At 33.3% G+C, this 20,579-nt stretch overlaps 1 long non-coding RNA gene across 12 annotated transcripts; it reads left to right on the top strand.

Moving 5' to 3' along the window:
* The first annotated feature begins 12,344 nt into the window (after positions 1-12,344).
* LOC112715342 (uncharacterized) lies at positions 12,345-17,317 on the top strand. 12 transcript variants are annotated; one of them, XR_011866504.1, is made up of 9 exons: positions 12,460-12,829; positions 13,292-13,402; positions 14,441-14,535; positions 15,059-15,137; positions 15,244-15,336; positions 15,499-15,587; positions 16,279-16,363; positions 16,618-16,710; positions 17,115-17,317. It is a non-coding gene; the product is annotated as an uncharacterized lncRNA (long non-coding RNA). The 12 variants fall into 12 exon arrangements; XR_011866500.1 differs by having other exon boundaries at positions 15,059-15,160; XR_011866501.1 differs by lacking the exon at positions 13,292-13,402 and adding an exon at positions 14,763-14,903 and having other exon boundaries at positions 12,475-12,829; positions 15,059-15,160; positions 15,285-15,336.
* The last annotated feature ends 3,262 nt before the right edge of the window (positions 17,318-20,579 follow it).

The following is a 20,579-nucleotide window of genomic DNA, read 5'->3' as shown; positions in this document are numbered from 1 at the left end:
ATGGAAAATGAGGAAAATAAAGGCGACTCGGAGGATGGGGATAGGCGGGTTCAAGGTGATAGAGTTAGAGTTCAAAAGGAGATAACCAGTATAGAAGTAGCGCTTTATGAGGGAAAAGAGGGACAACGAGTGAATAAATTACTAGAGATAGAAGATGCTGTCAAATATGATTTTCACATTAGCAAACCATCCAGTGTAAAAAATCAGAAACAAAAAATTGTTAAAATTAAATATATGACGAGAAAGATGGGAGAGGGAGGTAGCAGCAAATTGAGTGGAGAAAAAAGAAAGCAAAAGGAGGAAGAAAAAGGAGTAACAACGAAGAAGCAGTGCAATGATGAAGAAGAAATGTTGAATACAGGGTGGGTGCCAACCCAAAAATGGCACCCCACGGACAATGAAGACAGTGATGTGGAACTGTCGGGATTTGGAAAATGCCCTGACAGTTTACAACATAAAAGAGATCAAAAGATCTCATTCCCCTGAGATTTTGTTTCTGTGTGAAACTAAAAATAATTTCTCGATGGTAACTATGCACTGTAAGAAATTTGGTTTTGAAAAGGTATACTGTGTGGAACCACAAGGGATGGCAGAACGTTTGACATTAGCTTGGAAAAGTACTACTGATATTACAGTGATGAATAATGGAGAATACTTTATTCATTGGAGGTGGGAGAATTCAATAAGAAATTTAAAGTTGCATATAGCGGGAGTTCACCTTTATAATGATGAAAATCAACGAAATCAGTAATATGAAGAGCTATTAAATCTAGTAGCAATGTTGGAAGGTGATTATGTGATAATGTGAGACTTTAATGCTATAACAGCATATCATGAAAAGGGGGGAAGATCAAAATCAACCTCATCTATTGAAGGTCTCAATAATTTTCTCAACATGGGTGGTATGGTGGATTTGGGGTTTGAAGGGTGTAGATTTACATGAAGTAATAGGCAATATGGAGGCAACCTTGTCTGAGAGCGGCTTGATTGGTATTTGGCTACATCAAATTGGTACGAAGCCTACCCTAGATCTGCTGTGGTGCACCTAAATGATCAAGGTTCAGATCATAGGCCTATTCTGTTGATCATGGAGGAGGAGCAGAGAAGGATCAAAAGAGATTTAGAATTCAAAAGAGATGGTGTGAGGAAGAAGAAGTTGGACGGATAGTTAAAGAATGATGGAAAGAAGGGGTGCAAGGGTCTCCAATGTTTCAATTATTCACCAAACTCAAGAGATGTCGTCATCACTTGGTTCAGTGGCAACGAAGCTAGAGTAGCAACTCGCTGCAACAAATTAATGATCTAAAACAGCTAATTGATGAAGAGAAAGGTAAAGACAATCAGGCAGACAAGCATCAGATTCTGGTTTTAGAAGAGGAATTGGTAGAAGCATACTTAAAAGAAGAAAGGTTTTGGTGGAAAAAAAGCAAGGGTTCAATGGCTCAATTATGGAAACCAAAATACAAAATTTTTTTCACTCAAAAGCGCAGATCAAAAACCGATATAATAGAATTTAGCAACTGGAAGGTAAAGATGGAGCAATACATTCATATTCAGAAGGTATTAGACAGGTACCTCAACATTATTTTGAGTCTCTTTTCAATTCGCAAGATGTACATGATCCTACAACAGCTATTTCCACTATGAGAAGAAAAGTAACATGGCAGAATAATTGGTTGCTTACAAGACAAGTAACTGAAATTGAAATCAAGAAAGCAATTTTCTCAATAAATCCATTTTCAACCCCAGGAGAAGATAGATTTACAGGAAAAGTTTTTCAATTTTTCTGGCATGTTGTTAGAGAAGAGACAATTATAATAGTGCAAAGTTTTTTTTTCAAGTGGAAAAATGCTCAAATCCTTCAACCATACTCATATATGTCTAATTCCAAAAATTCCTAATGCTACGACAATGACCTAGGTATGACGAACTATCCTAAGTTTGGTCTTTTACAAAATTATTTCGAAGATATTGGTGAATCGTATGCAATTTCTTATGAATAAAGTGATTAGTGACAATCAAAGTGCATTTATTAAAGGAAAACTTATTACAGATAATGTACTGATTGCCCATGAATATATGCATTTTTTGAAGAATAAAAGAAATGGAGATTGGGATATGGCACTTGAACTAGACATGAGTAAAGCTTATAACAAAGTGAAATGGAGTTTTTTGTGGAAGGTGATGGAACAATTATATTTTTGTAACTGGCGCATTAATTGGCTTAAGGAGTGTGTGATGACTGTTTCCTATTCTGTTACTGTGGATGGACAACCTAAAGGTTTATTTAAACCTATAAGAGGTCTCCGCCAGGGGATCCTCTTTCTCCCTATCTTTTCATACTTTGCGTAGAGGGACTAAGCCATCTGCTCCACAGAGAAGAACAAAATCATAAGTTGTTTGGTTTAAAAATCAACAGTAATTGTCCTATTATAAGCCACTTATTTTTTGCTGATGACTCAATCATATTCACAAAGGCAAATTCTACTTCTTGTCAGAATGTACTAAATATTTTGCAGATATATGGAGGATTAAGTGGTCAAGAAATTAACCTGGCCAAGTCGGCAGTTTTCTTTAGCTGTAACACACCACAACAAGATAGGGTAAGACTGGCAAATTTGCTACAAGTTCCAAATATAGGAACACAAGACAAGTATCTGGATCTGCCTACAACTGTACAAGGATCCAAAACATCCACATTTAGTTATGTAAAAGAGAAAGTGGCAAAAAAACTAAAATAGTGGAAGAGATTGTTACTATCAGTAAGCGGTTGGGAGGTGCTGATAAAGGTTGTTGGAGCTGCCATCCCTATCTACACCTTTGGATGTTTCAAACTACCTGAAAAATTCATAGAGGACATTTAAAGACAATTAATGCAGTTTTGGTGGGGTCAAAAATATGATGAACGAAAACTACAGTGGATCAGTTGGGATACATTGTGTAGACCAAAATATCAAGGAGGTATGTGTTTTAAAGATCTCAAAGCTTTCAATCTTGCATTGTTAAAAAAGCAAGGATGGAGATTTCTTACAAAGCCTTATTCACTGGTTACAAGAGTCTTTAAGAGCAAGTATTTCAGACATTGTGATTTTTTAAAAGCATGTGTTGGGAATAATCCTTCATGATCGTGAAAATGTCTATTGAAAGGGAGAAAAAACAATAGGCAATTTGAAAAGTAGGGAGAGGAGCTCAATAAACATTTGAGAAGCAAATTGGGTTAACAAAGAAGGGCCTTTAATAGCCAAGTAACACATTCAAATTCAGCCAAACTTCATATGGGTTTCTAAACTGATGACAGACTCAGAGGAATGGAATTTCCAATTAATTAATAGTTGTTTCTCAACAGAAATTGCACAATCAATTCACAGAGTCAAGATATATGAAGACGATGATAAATTGATATGGAGCAAGAAAAGAAAAGGAGCTTACTCAGTCAGTTCAGGTTATGAAATTGCTTTTCAACTATACCATCCTCTAATTGAATTTTTTTCTGATAGATTTAAGAACGAAACTCTATGGAATTCTGTATGGGGCTTGGAGACTCCAAAAAAAAAGTAAAGGTTCATATGTGGAAAACGCTTCATGGAGAACTCCGTGTCCGATTGAAACTGCACAGAAGAGTAACTACAATCTCTGAAATATGTTCTTTGATAAACTCCATTTTTAGGGTTTATCCTATGCTTAATCTAGTGGATTTTATCCATTACTCTCACACTTATTCATACAATTTCGCATGCTTTACGTCTTCCTTCCTAATTTTGTGCTATGATTGAAAACATGCTTCTTTGACCTTATATTTGCTAATATTAATCCTCTTTTATTACCATTCGATGCCGTGATATGTGTGTTAATTGTTCTCAGGGTTTATAGGGTAGGAGTGGCTCAGAGGATGGAAAGAAAGCATACAAAAGTGGAAGGAATACAGGAAATTGAAGAAATTGCTAATGTTGTCAGCCTGACCTCTTCGCACTCAATCGATCATAACTTGAGCTACAGAGGTCCAAATGAGGCAGTTTTAATTACGTTGGAAATCTAACATCCGCGGCTTCACAACGATATATAATTTGCCATAGCTTCCTTGCGATTAGATGAAGCGCACGCGTGAAGAATGCGTACGCGTGACCTGGTGAAAGTTCAATCCACGCGTACGCGTGACAGAGCCGCGACCTGTACATATAAAAAATCGCTGGGGGCGATATTTGGGCTGTTTTTGAGCCAGTTTTCAGCCCATAAAACACAGATTAGAGGCTGCAGAGTGGAGGAATCAGGGATGACTTCTCATTATTCACTTTTCATAATTTAGATGTAGTTTCTAGAGAGGGACGCTCTCTCCTCTCTCCAGGATTTAGGGTTCCTAGTTTTATGCTGTTGAATTGGATATTACAGAGTCACTACCTCCATTGAAGACTTCATCATTCTAGTTTGTTTCCTGACTTATCACTTACTCTTTCATATTCTTAATCCTTGTTCAGAGTTACAATTGGATTGCTTTTATGAATTTAATTTTATTATTTATTTAATTGCTTCTAATTTTATTCCAATTATCATGTCTCTTTTCTACTCCTTTTTCATAAGAAGAAAGATGGTATTCATGTTGATAGAGTAGACTCCCAACTTGACTTGGGAGTTGATTAAGAGGAGACCCTTGAGTTGGAATACTCAAGAATTAATTGGTAATTAGAAGTTGTTGGCTAGCACTCTAGTTACTAACGTTAATCCTTCCTGAGGGAGATGATTAGGACTTGTGAATAGAAGTTGGCTCCCTACTTAACTTTCCTTTATTAGATAAGGGATAACTGAGTAGAAACAACAATCAATTATTAACTGATCTTGGGAACATCCAACAAGGATAGAACTTCCGATTAATCTTCTCCTAATCAAGGCTTTTTATTGTTATTATTTATTTTCTCTGCAATTTTCTCTTCTTATTTCTCAACCCAAAACCCCAAATTACATGACTCATAACTAATAATAAGAACACCTCCCTACAATTCCTTGAGACACGACCCGGGGTTTGAATACTTCGGTTATTAATTTTATTAGGGGTTTGTTACTTGTGACAACCAAACTTTTGTACGAAAGGATTTTTGTTGGTTTAGAAACTATACTTGCAACGAGAACTTATTTGTAAAATTTTAGACCAGAATCCGTTCGTCAAAATGGCACCGTTGCCGGGAAATTGTAAACGTGTGCTTTATTATTGGTTATCGTAAATATTTTCTTTTTGCTTGTTTGATAGTTTTCGTTAGTTTTAGGACCTAGTTGCTCTTTTTTATTAGTTTCTGTTTTCCTTTTCTACTATGACTTCTCACCCCTCTAGCTACGAGCGTAGTTATAATTATGTTGCAGGAAGAGGAGATTATAATGAAAATATGTATCATGGTTGGAACAATCAAAGATGGGAGGAGCCACAAGGATTTGATCAACCCTCTTGGCAACAACCCCCTCCAATGTACTACAAGCAACAACCATTCCATAATGCAAACCAAGACAATGGTTATGGTGGACCTTTTCGTGACACTCAATACCCCCCACAACATGTCTATGAACCCCCTCCTCAACATAGCTTTGAACCACCATATTCACAAGCCCCGTACCACCAAACACTTCCATACGAACCTAACTCATACCCACCATACCAACCACCTTATGAGCCATATGAACCATATATAGAGCCACCCCAATTCTGAACCAATTACTCCCAAGAACCACCACCTCCATATACACCATGGCCATATCCATCAATCCAAGAGCTTATGACCCTACTTATAATATCCAAGCGGAACAAGAGTCAAGGGATCGTCTCAAGGAGACACTGGATCAATTTCAAGCAGCCGTTCATCAATTGAAGTGAGCAGTAGGTGATTTAGCCTCTCGGCATTTTGACACTCAAAGTGCTCCCATGGCTACATGTGGAGAATCAATAAAAGAGCGTAGCACGAAGGAGACACTAGAAACTCCAGTGGACAATGAGGAACATGCCTTTGTATTGGAGCAAGTGAAGGAAACCGTAATAGCTGAAGAAGAGGAAGTGGTTGAAGACTTAGGAGATGCGAAACCTCCATGGAAAAGTCAAGTCATAGAGTCTCCTTCTAAGACGTTTGAGTTTGATGTTCAGGAGGGTGTACAACCTCCAAGGCATATCATGGTTGAAGACTTGGAGGAGGTTGATCATGAGATGGATTCAATCATTGATGAATCCTTATCTACGATTGAATCATCTCCCGTTGGACTTGACATGGAGATTGAAGAAGAAGAAGCACAACCTCCCATGTCCTTGGTGAGCAATGAAAAAGAGATTAAATTGAAAGAAAGCTACCAAGAGGAAGATGTTGAAGTTGAAGAGGCTTGCAAAGAGGTAGAAGAATTCAAAGAAGAGCACAAGGGAGTGGAGCTTGCAAGATCATTAGAAACACCTCTTCCAAACCCATTACCATCTAATACAACATTCAACTGGGTAAAATTCTTATCCTTAACCTTTACTTTCCCACTTGAATATGGTTTACTTGAGACAGATTGTCAACTTAGAGCTCTTTGTGGCATTGAGAGTAAAAGGGATATGGTTAGTGGTTGGCAACACCATCCTAGGTTCGTTGTGGTTGGAAGCTCAATGCCTGATTGCAAGGGTTGGTATAATTCTCAATTAATTGGGTCTAGGAGGATGTTTGGGTACCTAAATAAGAATTCCAAGGCTGAACCACCCAGATGGAATCATCATGATCCACTTGAAGACGGGTGTAGAAACAATATTTGGGATCCAGGAATATATGAGGATCAATTATGGGAGCTCAAAGCTTGTGAAGAACTCCATCAAGGCTTGAGGAATTTACCCGGTATTGATAGAGCTTATTGGAAGTCCAAGCATTGGTGGAAGTTTCAAGACGAGTTCAAGCACAAGCCACCATGACAAGGAGCTCACCAAAATGTCCAACTTAAGGACAATAACTAAAAGTGCTAGGTGGGAGACAACCCGCCATGGTATGATTGTTCTTTTCTCTCTTCTTAGTTTTTATTTTTAGTGACTATTCTCACTATTTCTGCAAATAGTCTGCATTTACATCTGCATAATTGCATAAAAAAATGGCAGAAAGTTGCGTGGGAGCAGTGTAGAAAGTGTGCCAATCGCACAAGCATCACCACGCGTACGCGTCACTTGGGATTTTTGCATGTCACACGTACGCGTCAATGACGCACACGCGTAACCCTAAAAATTGGCGTAAAAAGGTGTTTGCCCAAAAGTTATGATGGCTTGATGCTGGTATTGTGCTAGAGGCCCAAAATAGCTCACGCAAACGTGTGTCCCTGATGCGTGCGCGTCATTTTCAATTTCTGGCCACTCATGCGTGCGCGTGCCTGACGCGCACGCGCCGTATGCAATTTTGGCCCCAATGCGAAACAAACAGAAAGTTGTGCATGCGCGAGGCTGGACTCACGCAATTGGCACCATTACGGTCACACGTACGCGTACTGGACCCGTCCGCGTCACATGGCTGTTCCTGTTTTCACGCGCACGCGTGACCTGCGCGCGCGTCGCTTCCTGTTCTCCATTTTACTTCTTTCTTCTCTCCTTTCTTATTCTTTCTCCTTTTCTTTGGTGTTGAATTTTCTTGCTCAACTGTTGCATAATTCTTGCATTATTTTGGGTGCTCCTTGACTTGTTTGCTATTTAGTTGACATGCTCTGTGCTTCTATTATTTTCTCACTTACATGTTGTAGCTACTATGTAGTTGAGAACCTTATTATTTGGCACTAGCCCACATATATTTTATTTCTTTACATATCTTTGCTTGTGGGTTCCTTTCCTCCTTTTTTCTCTTTCAGGATGGCCACCAAGAGGGAGAAGAAAAAATTTCTAACTGGGGCAATAAACAAGTCTGCCGCACAATCTTTGGAGAAACAACATCAGTTGGAGCCACTCGTCCACTCGTACATCTCTGCATACACCGAGGACGATGTAATCTTTAAGTGTGGGGAGGTCAATACCAACTTCCGCGGGTTAGTTAGTTCCTTCTCAACACCAATGTGGGATTTCCTTTGTTAGTTCATTGTTGCATTTGCATGTTTGATTGCATGTTTGTTACATTTTGTGCATATTTTACCACTAATTGGTTGAAATAATATTTTCTTTTTCAAGAAACTTGTTATAGCATTTTACTAATTTGAATTAAAATTTTTGTTAAATTTGTTTGAAGAAATTTTATTTTGGAACATGGTTTAGAGCTCGAACACACAAAACCTGTGAGATTTTGAGCCTATTTGATTGGTTGCATTTTATCAACTAATATTTTGTTTTGGTGTGTGTTGTTCTCTTTAAAATTGTGATATTTGTCTTGCTTAATTCTATATTTCCATTGTTTAATGTATGCATGCACTTATATGATTGAGGCCTTTATTTCATTGAGCTTACATACCCATATGGCCTTACCCTTTCATTATCTTTTGCAAACCAAAGTTGAGCTTATTTTACCCCTTTATTCTTTATTTTAGCACATCATTAACTCTAAGCGGAAAACAATAATGTCCCTAATTTGAATCCTTGGTTAGCTTAGATTAGTGAGAGTGCTCATGGATTAAGTGTGGGAAAAGCGGGTTTGGAAACGTTTGGTTTGGGAATTGAGTATGTTAGACTTTTTGTGAAAATGTGAAAAATATTGAGGGCATGTTTGTGCATTCAACACCTTAATCATATGCATTGGGAAAAACTAAAAAAAAGAGAGAGAGAGAGAAAAAGAAAAGAAAAAGAGCAAATAATAAAGAGGACAAAATGCCCCAAAGTAAATGATGATAGCAATGCATGTGTACTGTACTCAATTTGAGATGCACGAATATGTAGTAAACACAGTTAATGGGTAGTTATTGATTTTATATTATGATTATATGGATTGTCTTAAGTTAGGTGAGAAGTTTAGGTTAATTAAGGATTCAGATTTTAGTCCACTTGACCAAATACAATCCTACCTTGACCCTAACCCCATTACAATCCTTAAAAGATCTCTTGATATGTGTATCTGTGCATTAATTCTTTGTTGATTGTTAGATGAAGAGCAAGTCTTAGAAATCAAGGTTAGTAGAGAATTGAGAGAATCAAACCTCAAATACGTGAGTGATTAGAGTGTATACACTTCCGGTGAGGGTTCGATGCTCGATTCCTTGTTCCCGGCTTTTACGAGCTATTTTCTTTTGCAAGTTTACTTTTACCTTATTTCATGATTGGAATTAGTGAGATCCAGTTCATAATTCTTCTTGAAGGATTTGTTTACTTTCAACCAAGTAGGTAGAAATATTTTGCATGTAGTTGCATTCACATAGATAGGTTGTATTTCATACTCTACCATTCCTCTTCACTCTTTTAGTTCTCTTGAGCTTAGCATGAGGACATGCTAATGTTTAAGTGTAGGGAGGTTGATAAACCCCATTTTTAGGGTTTATCCTGTGCTTAATCTAGTGAATTTTATCCATTATTCTCACACTTATTCATACAATTCGCATGTTTTACATCTTCCTTCCTGATTTTGTGCTATGATTGAAAACATGCTTCTTTGGCCTTATATTTTCTAATATTAATCCTCTCTTATTACCATTCGATACCGTGATATGTGTGTTAAGTGTTTTCAGGGTTTATAGGGTAGGAATGGCTCAGAGGATGGAAAGAAAGCATGCAAAAGTGGAAGGAATACAGGAAATTGAAGAAATTGCTAATGCTGTCAGCCTGATCTCTTTGCACTCAATCAATCATAACTTGAGCTACAGAGGTCCAAATGAGACAGTTTTAGTTGCGTTGGAAAGCTAACATTCGGGACTTCGCAACGATATATAATTTGTCATAGTTGCCTTACGATTAGATGACGCGCACGCGTACACGTGACCTGGCGAAAGTTCAATCCACGCGTACGCGTGGACGACGCGTACGCGTGACAGAGTTGCGACCTGTACGTATGGGGCGATTTTTGGGCTATTTTTGACCCAGTTTTTGGCCCAGAAAATACAGATTAGAGGCTGCAGAATGGAAAAATCAGGGATGACTTCTCATTATTCAATTTTCATAATTTAGATGTAGTTTTTAGAGAGGGAGACTCTCTCCTCTCTCTAGAATTTAGGATTCCTAGTTTTATACTGTTGAATTGAATATTACAGAGTCACTACCTCCATTGAAGATTTCATCATTCTAGTTTGTTTCCTGACTTATCACTTACTCTTCCATATTCTTAATCCTTGTTTAGAGTTACAATTGGATTGCTTTTTTATGAATTTAATTTTATTATTTATTTAATTGCTTCTAATTTTATTCCAATTATCATGTCTCTTTTCTACTTCTTTTTTCATAACAAGGAAGATGGTATTCTTGTTGATAGAGTAGACTCCCAACTTGACTTGGGAGTTGATTAAGAGGAGACCCTTGAGTTGGAATACTCAAGAATTAATTGGTAAGTGGAAGTTGTTGGCTAGCACTCTAGTTACTAACGCTAATCCTTCTCGAGGGAGAGGATTAGAACTTGTGAATAGAAGTTGGCTCCCTACTTAACTTTCCTTTATTAGATAAGGGATAACTCAGTAGAAACAACAATCAATTATTAACTGATCTTGGGAACGTCCAACAAGGATAGAACTTCCGATTAATCTTCTCCTAGTCAAGGCTTTTTATTGTTATTATTTATTTTCTCTGCAATTTTCTCTTCTTTTTTCTCAACCCAAAACTCTAAATTACATGACTCATAATCAATAATAAGAACACCTCCCTGCAATTCCTTGAGAGACGACCCGAGGTTTGAATACTTCGGTTATCAATTTTATTAGGGTTTTGTTACTTGTGACAACCAAACTTTTGTACGAAAGGATTTTTGTTGGTTTAGAAACTATACTTGCAACGAGAACTTATTTGTAAAATTCTAGACCACGCAAGAATCCGTTCGTCATTCTTGCTGCAACCAAGCTCCAGAGTCAATTATGGACTGCTTTGTCTCTTACCCACACTCGAAACTTATTTGGCACTTTGCTGACATGTATGGCGGAATTGGAGAAAAAAATGATGAGGTTTTTCGCACATGGTAGAAGGAGGTTATAAGGGGTCAAACAGAAGATTTAATACTCGAATGAGGAGTAGTTTAGTAGCAACCCTACTATAAAGAATATGAGTAGTAAAAAACAAATAAATTTTTAAAAAAAGGAAAATAACACCTCAAGATGTATGGAAAGAAGGAGTGAAATTTAATGAAAAATATCGTTTCAAAACCTAGCTAATTTAGTAGCACTAAAATTTTCGTTTTTCTCTTAATGTTTGTTTTATTATCTGACTTTTGGATGATCCTTTCTATTTTCTGTGTGTCTTGTAAAAAACTTCTTTCTACTCATTTTTACAATAAATACAATCCTATCTTAGGTTTTTTTTAAAAAAATCTAAGACAAAATAATTTTAAAAAAGTATTATTGCTGTCTTGTTTCATCAAACTGATGATATATTGTGTTCACAAGTTTTAATCACGCATTGCACAAAGAGGTGATACACCTAAAATCTATAGGTATGGATATTTTATACCATCCATACTACATATAGAATCTCTCATTTGTTTAAATCTTTATTTGTTTCGATCATTCAACTTGTCTTTGTTAATTTGGATTATATTTTAAAAATATTTATAAAAATAAATTATTATTTTTACTTACAAATATTCAATATCTATCAATAAAAAATTATAATTGACTATATATTTATGAAAAAGAAATTTTAATAAACAAGATTATTTAAATTCTAAAAAATTATTCAAAATTTTTAAATTATTTTTTATAACCTACCTCACCTTTAATTTCAAACTCCAACATTTTATTCTTGCTACCCAAATTCTTTCTCATCCAACTCTCATCCTGTTAACTGTTAATTACTGTCTTCGCTGCTACTGTTGCCTCCTCTTTACCACCCAGCTTCATGTGACTCCGCCTTTATTATTGAAAATCATGTCTTTTGAAGGGTTTTTTCCCACAAAACTTAGATGCTCTCTTTGTTTTCATACCGTTATGATATGCCAGTGATTTTTAAGGACATTATTTGTTCTTCCTGAGAACAGTCTCGTTACGAAGACTCATTTATTGTTGTGAATGTAATGCGCTGCTAATAACACTACAATATTTTTAAGCTATTGCAACATATGCTATAAACAACACTTAAAAAATATTGTTTATAATAGTCAAAAACAACACTTAAAATTTATTGCAAAAAAATAAGACTATTACAAATCTTTATTAATAAGTGTTCTCTTTGATCAATTTAAAGAATATATAAAAAACGTTGCTTTAGTGAATTAAAAAAACAACATTTATAATATTCATATATTACACTTTATAAGAGTTGCCTTTAAAGATATATAATAAACTTGTGGTGGTAAGCGTTGCTTAAATATTTTTCATCATATTTTAATTCCCTCCAAATATTTTAATAGAATTTACTTTCGCTCCTAAACCAAAAACAAGAAAAGGAAACACGAGCAATAATTAATTCATCACCTTCCTTACTAACATGTCAAGTACACTTAGAAACACAACTCAATTCATACCATTTTAGAATCAAAATCCTAACCCCAACCCTAGCTCAATTTCCCCAATTTCACGATATTGACTCGCGTTCTGCGTTCCTCTCTCTCGCCGTTGTGGTGTTCTTCACTGCTCTGCTCGCGTCGTGTTATGCTTGCATCGCATTCTGCTCTGCTCGTGTCATGTGCTTCTTCTCGCATCGTGTTCTGCTCTGCTCCGCCATGTTCGATCTTCAGCTCACGTCATTTTGAAACATTCACTTTGCTCCGCCGTGGTGTCGTTCACATCTTCCTCTCAAATTTCTCAGGTATGACAAAAATTTCTCTCAAATTTTACTTACTAGTGGTTAATTTGGTTGAATTGTTGAAATAACAAAACTACTCCAACCACTTTGAATTTTGATTGATGTGAGATTTACTCTTCTCTTCGCATTCCTTGTCACTGCTTGCAATTTACTCTTCTCTATTCGATTTCCTCGTCATTGCCTGTGTTCCTCATTGCTGGCGTCGCTGTTGGCGTCTCCGTCGTGTTCGTCGCTGCTTGCCTCGCCTCGCCGTTGGGTTCGTCCCTCCTCGCGTCACTATCTGTTCATTGCCTACTGCTTAATTAATTCTGGTCTTGTAAAATCGCTACAATATTTCATTGTTATGATATATTTATCTGTTGCTGCTTTAATCACTGAATGATGGCAATTTTAGGGATTGAAATTTAATTATTGTTGGTGGAATCTCAATTTGGGAATTTAACAGTGGATTCATTGTTATTGTAGATGTTGGAGTTGGTTGGGAATTCCTTCAGTTCAATTGAGTTAGCGCTAAGTTTTTCGCCATGCTTCCAATTACGTTCACTTCTTTTTTCTACTTCTCTCTTTGCAAATTAGGTTTGCTTTCATAGCTACAATATTTGGGGAATTCTTGGAAGCTTTGTCTTGGCTAGAGCTACCTCAAGTGCTTAAACATTTGATGGTTTTTGTGTACAATAGCTATTTCAATGATTTTATCTTGTAAAGTTGTAAACAATGGTTTGGCTGCTTGATGGATTTTGTGTGCAATAGCTATTTCAATGAAAAACTTGTTTTACTACTTTAACTTATAAAAAATAATTTAACTTCAACCTGAAGGCTGCTCAATGTGATCACTGATCAGTTTGAAATTTACATATATGATGTTGTTTAGTATTTTGTAATCTATATATTATTTGATTAGCTGAGTAGTTGTAGGGTCAAGTCTTGTTCTATTTCCTTTTTTAGCTAAATTGTGTCTCCCATTTAAATATAAAGTATTGGTACAAATCAGAATGTTCCGTGCCTGCATTTGTTTTTTGCTCTTCCTGAGATTGCACATGCATAGATAGATACTCCTTTAATTTAAGCCATTAGTAATTGTAATTATTTAATTTAAAACATTAATTTGTGGGCATGTGATTCATCTACTACTAAATAATATGTATGGACAGATTGGGGCGAGAAGTAAGCCATGTATGTTAATGGAAATTAACCTAAAAATGGTTCATAAAGTTAAGCTACACATTGCACATGTGCCTCCACAACTTTGATGAACTATACACAATACAGACATGCATTGCATAACTTTGTATTTATGTTCATTATATATCATATGTGTGTTTGTGCCTTATTGATTTAGTTTAAGGGGGGAAGTCCATTTGAATTAAGTGTAATTAAAAAACCTAGGTACCTCATCACTGCATTGTAATCTCCCCATTTAGTTAGAGGTTAGTATTTATTTAGATATAAAAGCACATGCATTTTTATGTTTAAATTTTCATATAGAAATCAGTGTTTTTGTCTTCGCTAGTTGCTACTTAGTAATAAATTTCATTGTTTTTCATGGTATCTCCAAGTATTAGTCATTTCAATTAATTGGATATCCTTTTGACATTAGAATTTTACTGCATGCAGATCTATAATTTGGACAGCACAGGCTTTGCAATTCTCTTGCAGTTTCATTTAAGCTCTATGATTTGGACAGCACAGGCTTTATAGAATGCTAAGAGGTAGCTATTCTTTTTATTTGATGCTTCAGGATGTAAGTAACTTATTTTTTTATGGAGAAAGAGATGGATAGATTCAGCAAAGTTCAAGAGAGTTTCTTGCCAAGTTCTTCAACTCTCAGTATACTTGAATTCATGTTAGTGATCAAAACATAAATGTGGAGCCAATTGAATTGTTGTAATTGTGAAAAATGTGATGCTTTAGTGATTTTTTATTTGAATTTTGGCAGATTGTTGATATTAGCAAAACTTTGTCGTTGTTCATAGAGCTTCAAACCTTAGGTGGCAACTTCTGTGATTTGGTTAATGAAGGTTCCAATTTACAGGAATACTAAGGATTTAGAATTGGAAATAATGGGAACTTACAAGGAGTAGGCCTCTTCATAATTTTTTAAATTGATCAGGAATATGCCCCATTACTTAATTGCTGCTAGTGGCTTTACTAAATTATATTATTTAAGTAAAATCACCAAAATTAATTAATTCATTCATTAATATAAGATAATTTTGATGATAATTGTGATAGGTGCTATTGATTGATTCTTTGGACACTTTGGCTCTACTCGGTGACTGTGACCGCTTTGCCGCTTCCGTTGAATGGATTGGTAAAAATATTCGCTTTGATATTGTGAGTGAATGGCTAAGTAGCTGAATTTCAAGTTTCTGTACTCAATTTGGAGTTAAGGATGAATTTAATTACTTTTTGGTCAGTTATAGAACAAAATTGTTTCTTTGTTTGAGACGACAATCAGAGTTCTTGGAGGATTGCTTTCGGCTCATCTTATAGCCAATGATTACGCTACGGTATCTGTTATATACATTATTATATACCTGCATTTTTGTATTTTGATAATAGTCTAGTGATTCTAACATTTGAGCACAGGTGAAAATAAAGTTATCCATTAATCATTATGTTTCAATTGGACATAGTTGAAAAATTGTTGATTCAAATGTGTTGGTTTACAGGGATGCGATGATTGGTGCCATTCCAAGCTATGAGGAGCCGTATATTAAAGTTCCAAGGGTCTTAAGTATGGACTAAAAACTTTGTAAAGGTACTTGATTTGATACGAGGAAACAAGACTATGGTTTTGTACTCTGCATTTCTTGTTTCTTTTTATTGGAAAATGATCTAACTCTTAATCTATATAACATCCATTTTTGTCATCATGAGTTTGTGTCCTGCCATTAGTCTCATTCTTATAAAACAATCATCTATGTCCTTCATTCACAGCTGGTGATCACCAGTTTAGTTCTCAGAAGGCAAGAGTTATAGCAGTTAATGCTAAAACTACCCAAGACACTAAACTGTTTTTTTGGAGCATTTGGTTTTTTTTCGATAAATTGAAGTTTTTGTTTTCAATTTTCTAATCTCCAAAAAGAAAGAAACATTCTAGATATGTCCTATGTGCCAATATATACTACTGATTATGAATATGAATAGTTGATACTACGTCCAATGCATTAATCCATTAATCCATGCCTCGGCTCAGGGAATCTTAATAGGGACCTTAGCAAACCATTTATTGATAAGTGAGTATTTGATCCAGCCCATATATATATATTTTTATATGTTATGTATTATTGTGAATAGTTTAGAATTATTTTTCTATTTAATTATGTTTTTGAGGTACTTAATTATATTTGAAATTTTATTGATTAGTTTAATTTAATTTATTTATACGCATGAGTGTCAATTTGTCATGCTTTTGATTGTTTCTTAATGCTCTTCAAATTTATGTGCAGTTCATTGAAGGTGGAGCAGAGGCTAAAATAAACTCATAGTGAAGTTGACTCGGTGAAATACCTGAATGAATCAATCCCTCTTCAGGTATATAAAAAGGATAATTTTGACATAATAGATGGTGAAAAGTAGATATGTGTGAACTTCTCAGTATGCTAACTATATTTTGAAAATTAAATTTGAATAATGAATACATCTAATATTTAGTACAGAAACAGTCGAACAGCTTGCCTGTGTTTTTCCTTCTCATCTCTGTTGTTCATTTCTGTGTTTTTTAATGTTGATATATGATTGTTGTTTTATTCGTACAAAGTGACACCATGCTTTGGTTAAATAACCAGGATGAAGAACATGAAAACAAAGGAAAAGATGAGAGCTGTGAAGCTGCTGAAAGCGGTGCATCTGAAAGGAAAGATGCAACTGACGAGATAATGGTTAGCTTCTGGTTCTTTTTTCTTCTGCAAAAAAACCTTGAATATACCGAGTTATTATGAAGTTTAAATTTGTAATATATCTCTTTGTTAGTTAGCTCTATATTTATATAGAAGTTAGTTTAGTTAGTGGCAAGAATAGAAGATTGAGATCTCACTTTACATATAGCAGAATCTTGAAGCTTCTTCTCTGTCTTCTATTCTCTCCTCACACATTAGCTCTGTTTTAATTTAGTAATTTATGTATTTGGTATTTAGTGATTTCGTGTCTTGCATGAATAAAATCTGAGGCAAGCTATTTATTACTTTTATATCTATGTATTTAATATCATAAAAAAATTTCTATTATTATAATTTTTTAGTTTTAATGATAAGTTATTTATTTTTTTGTTGTGTATTATTTGCAGATTTAGCATATGGGACAAGTTAAGCATGGATATAAAATATGCAAGTAGATTGACATTTTTTTTACAAATATTAATTATTATTTTGTTATAACAATTATTGTTAGATAAGAATTTTATTATTTTGTCGAGAATTCTTGATGAACATGTATTTAAAATACTAATTGAACCTTTTAATATCTATTTTAATTTTTACTTTATTATTAGTTATTTTGTCTTTTTTATAAATTTTTTCTGTTGTGCACAAATTTATTTATTAATTAAAATAATTACATATGTATGAACAAAAAATTTTATTGTAAATTTTAATTTTTGTATTTTTATTACAAAAGTAACTTTTATTTTTATAAAAAAGGCAACCCTTTTATTAGTTGCATATTTTGAATATTAGACAACACTTGTATGGTTGCATATCCAAAAAAAAAGACAATACTTGTATAGGTTGCATATCTTAAAGAAAAGACAATACTTTAAAGGGTTGCATATTCAAAACTAATAGGCAACATTTTAAAGTATTGCAAATTCAAACTTATAAGCAACATATAAAAGGGTTGAATTTTATTGCAAATAGGCAATATTTTTTAGTAGTGGTCAAAATATGAGAAAAGACAACATTGTAAAAGTGTTGTCTCAAAGACACCTTTGAAGTGTTGTTGTTTTTTAACCAAAGGCAACACTTATCAAATGTTGCTTTTGTTGCTCTCAAAAGCAACGCTTTTGAAACCAAAAAATGTTGCTTTGATCTAAGGCAAAGGCTGCATATGCAACGCCGCCCAAAAACGTTGCCTTATGTCCAAAAGTGTTGCCATAGAGCAAAAGCAACTTTTTATCAGCCTTTAGGCAACACGTTTTAAATATTGTCTTAACCTAAAAATGTTGTAGTGTAACCACTCTTCTTCCTCCTCTGTGAATAGCCTTCTCTTGATTCTTAGATCTATTTTATTGAACAATCTGAATTTACAGCCTTTTTCTATTAAAAAAATATTAATCTCACTAAGATTAAGGAAGCACTTAAAACTCCTAATTACAATTTACAATAGATTAATTAATCAGATCTTGCATGCTCCATCCTACTAGCTATTTCAATTTAATATACTAATGCTCTTTTATTGATAAGAAGATAGAAATTAGATTTGTGATTATAAGATGCTCTCATATATATATATATATATATATATATATATATATATACTTGATCCTCGTTGAAGTTTTTCAACAATAATGAAATTACAGTTCTAAACGCCGCAAGTACAAATATTGGTGTCTTTGCAAGATTTTTTTACTATTATTGGAAGAATTTTCTATAAATGTTACCACTATATTGTCTTTGAATATAAAAATTGATGAAGAGATGGTTCAATTTTTATTTTTAACACTGTCCGATCAATAAATTTAGCTTTCCATGGTGTAAAAAGTGTTGGAAGTTGAGGGCTGAGGTGGTGTTAATAATAGTTTAGGAATTTTGGATAAATTTTTAAAATTTGATAGTTTTGTCTATTAAAATCTAATTTTTCTTTTATGTATAAGATCAGTTACAATTTTTTGTGAGTATAGATAGATAGTAGTAAATCCTATTTATAATTTTATCTAATTTTTTATAGGTTCTTATGATATAAAATTTTGTAATTATGTTGGTAAGATTTTAAGATGTTTGTGATCAAGTCCTCGTAGAAGTTGTTATACTCAATTTAGTATTTATATTTTGTATTCATTTTATACTTTAGCTCTTATACTGAAAGACATTTTATTTCAATTATTTTCTTGTAATTTTATTAAAATGAGTATAAACTGAATGAAATTATTGAAAAGAATTTTATTACAAATACTCAATTTTCTTGTAATGCTAGACTTTGGTTGATAAACAAAACCCGTTGTTATTATTAGTCTTTCTTTTTTTTCTTTTAACATATATTATATTTGTGGGCTTAAAATAATGAATAACACTAAATGATGTACTGTATTTTTGTATTATTCTTGTATTATTGTTGGTACATAAGTTATTTCATGATAATCTCTCTGGCAATTTTTCGCCAATTTGCTCTGGCTTTTATTATGAAACATTTAGGTTTTATAAATTTATTGTTTAAAAATCCATTTTTAACAATAGGTTTGAGATAAAAAAAAAAAATGGAGACTAAAGTTGACAGATAAGAGGGGTATCTGATTATCATTAAATGTTATCCTTCTATAGTTAAATTAGTTATGTTGAATGGAAATAGAAGATCAAATGATAAAGAATGAACATTCAAGATGATAATATTTATTGTGTAATGGAATTTATTATCAAAATGATGGTGGAATTTCGTGTTAGGTAAGTTAGACGTGATGTGAACCGCAAGAAATTGTAGAACATTTGGTCATGATAATAGATCACTAGTCATGGACAAAAAGAAACCTAAAAAATTTTTTGTATGAGATGATCAGAAGATAATTAAGTGTAAATGTACTTATTTTGGACATGATGAGCATTATAAGATACAATAATATCATTTAATTTATAGAAAGAATTATAAGGTACAGATATAAATATATATAGATTTACAGAGATACTATTTTGTTCACAAGCTAAACAACGTATTGTAACGATAACGTAAAAAAGAGAAAATAAAATTTATAATTGATGTGTATTATGGATAGTTGTTTTTGTTAAGGAAAAAAGAAAACGAAACTATAAGAACTCACTCTCATGTTGAGGATGAGTCTGTGAAAGGGAAGAATGAGACAGTGTCTCATATTAGATGCACTATTTATATTTTACGTTATTTTTTTATGTTAAAATTATTGTTGGTATTGTATCTAAAATATGAAATTTTTTATTAAAATATAGTTTATTGTATTTTTTTCCTTTACAAAGTCAGTTATTATTTATTACAATGAAAAAATGAATCAAATACTTTGTATTTTTAGAACAAAATAACTGCATACATAAATTAAATATATTTTTAAAAAAATAATTAAGATATTGTTTAAATTTATTTGAACAACTTAAAAGGAATAATTGACGAAAATAATATTACTTTAATATTAACTGAATTTATTTTATCTTAACTAGCAGATGAATATGCAATATTAATACTCCAAATTATTATGTAATAAGTTTGCTTCAAACAAATTAGTAGTTAATAAATAAATAATATTGACATAATAGTTCATGATATTTTATAATAAAATTAGATAAATTAATTTTAAATAATTAAAGAAGATAAATTAATTTTTTTTGTCTTTTCAAATTTTAGATAATTTAATTATTTTATCATATTATTTAAAAAAAATATGAAATTTGTCGCATTTCAAAAAGTGTTACAATACGATTTATCTTTTTATTTTATTATATATATATACACACAATCATTAAGGACTAATTTATCATTTTTAAAAACTAATTAGTCTAAAATAAATATTAAATAATAATTTAAAATATTATTTTTTATTTTTTTAAATAATTAAAATACATATTTAGACTCAAGA

This window comes from Arachis hypogaea, chromosome 10 (genome assembly GCF_003086295.3).
Source record: "Arachis hypogaea cultivar Tifrunner chromosome 10, arahy.Tifrunner.gnm2.J5K5, whole genome shotgun sequence".
NCBI classification, from domain to species: Eukaryota; Viridiplantae; Streptophyta; class Magnoliopsida; order Fabales; family Fabaceae; genus Arachis; species Arachis hypogaea.
Note: the sequence above shows the minus strand (reverse complement) of the source record. Positions and strands in the feature narration are given on the sequence as shown.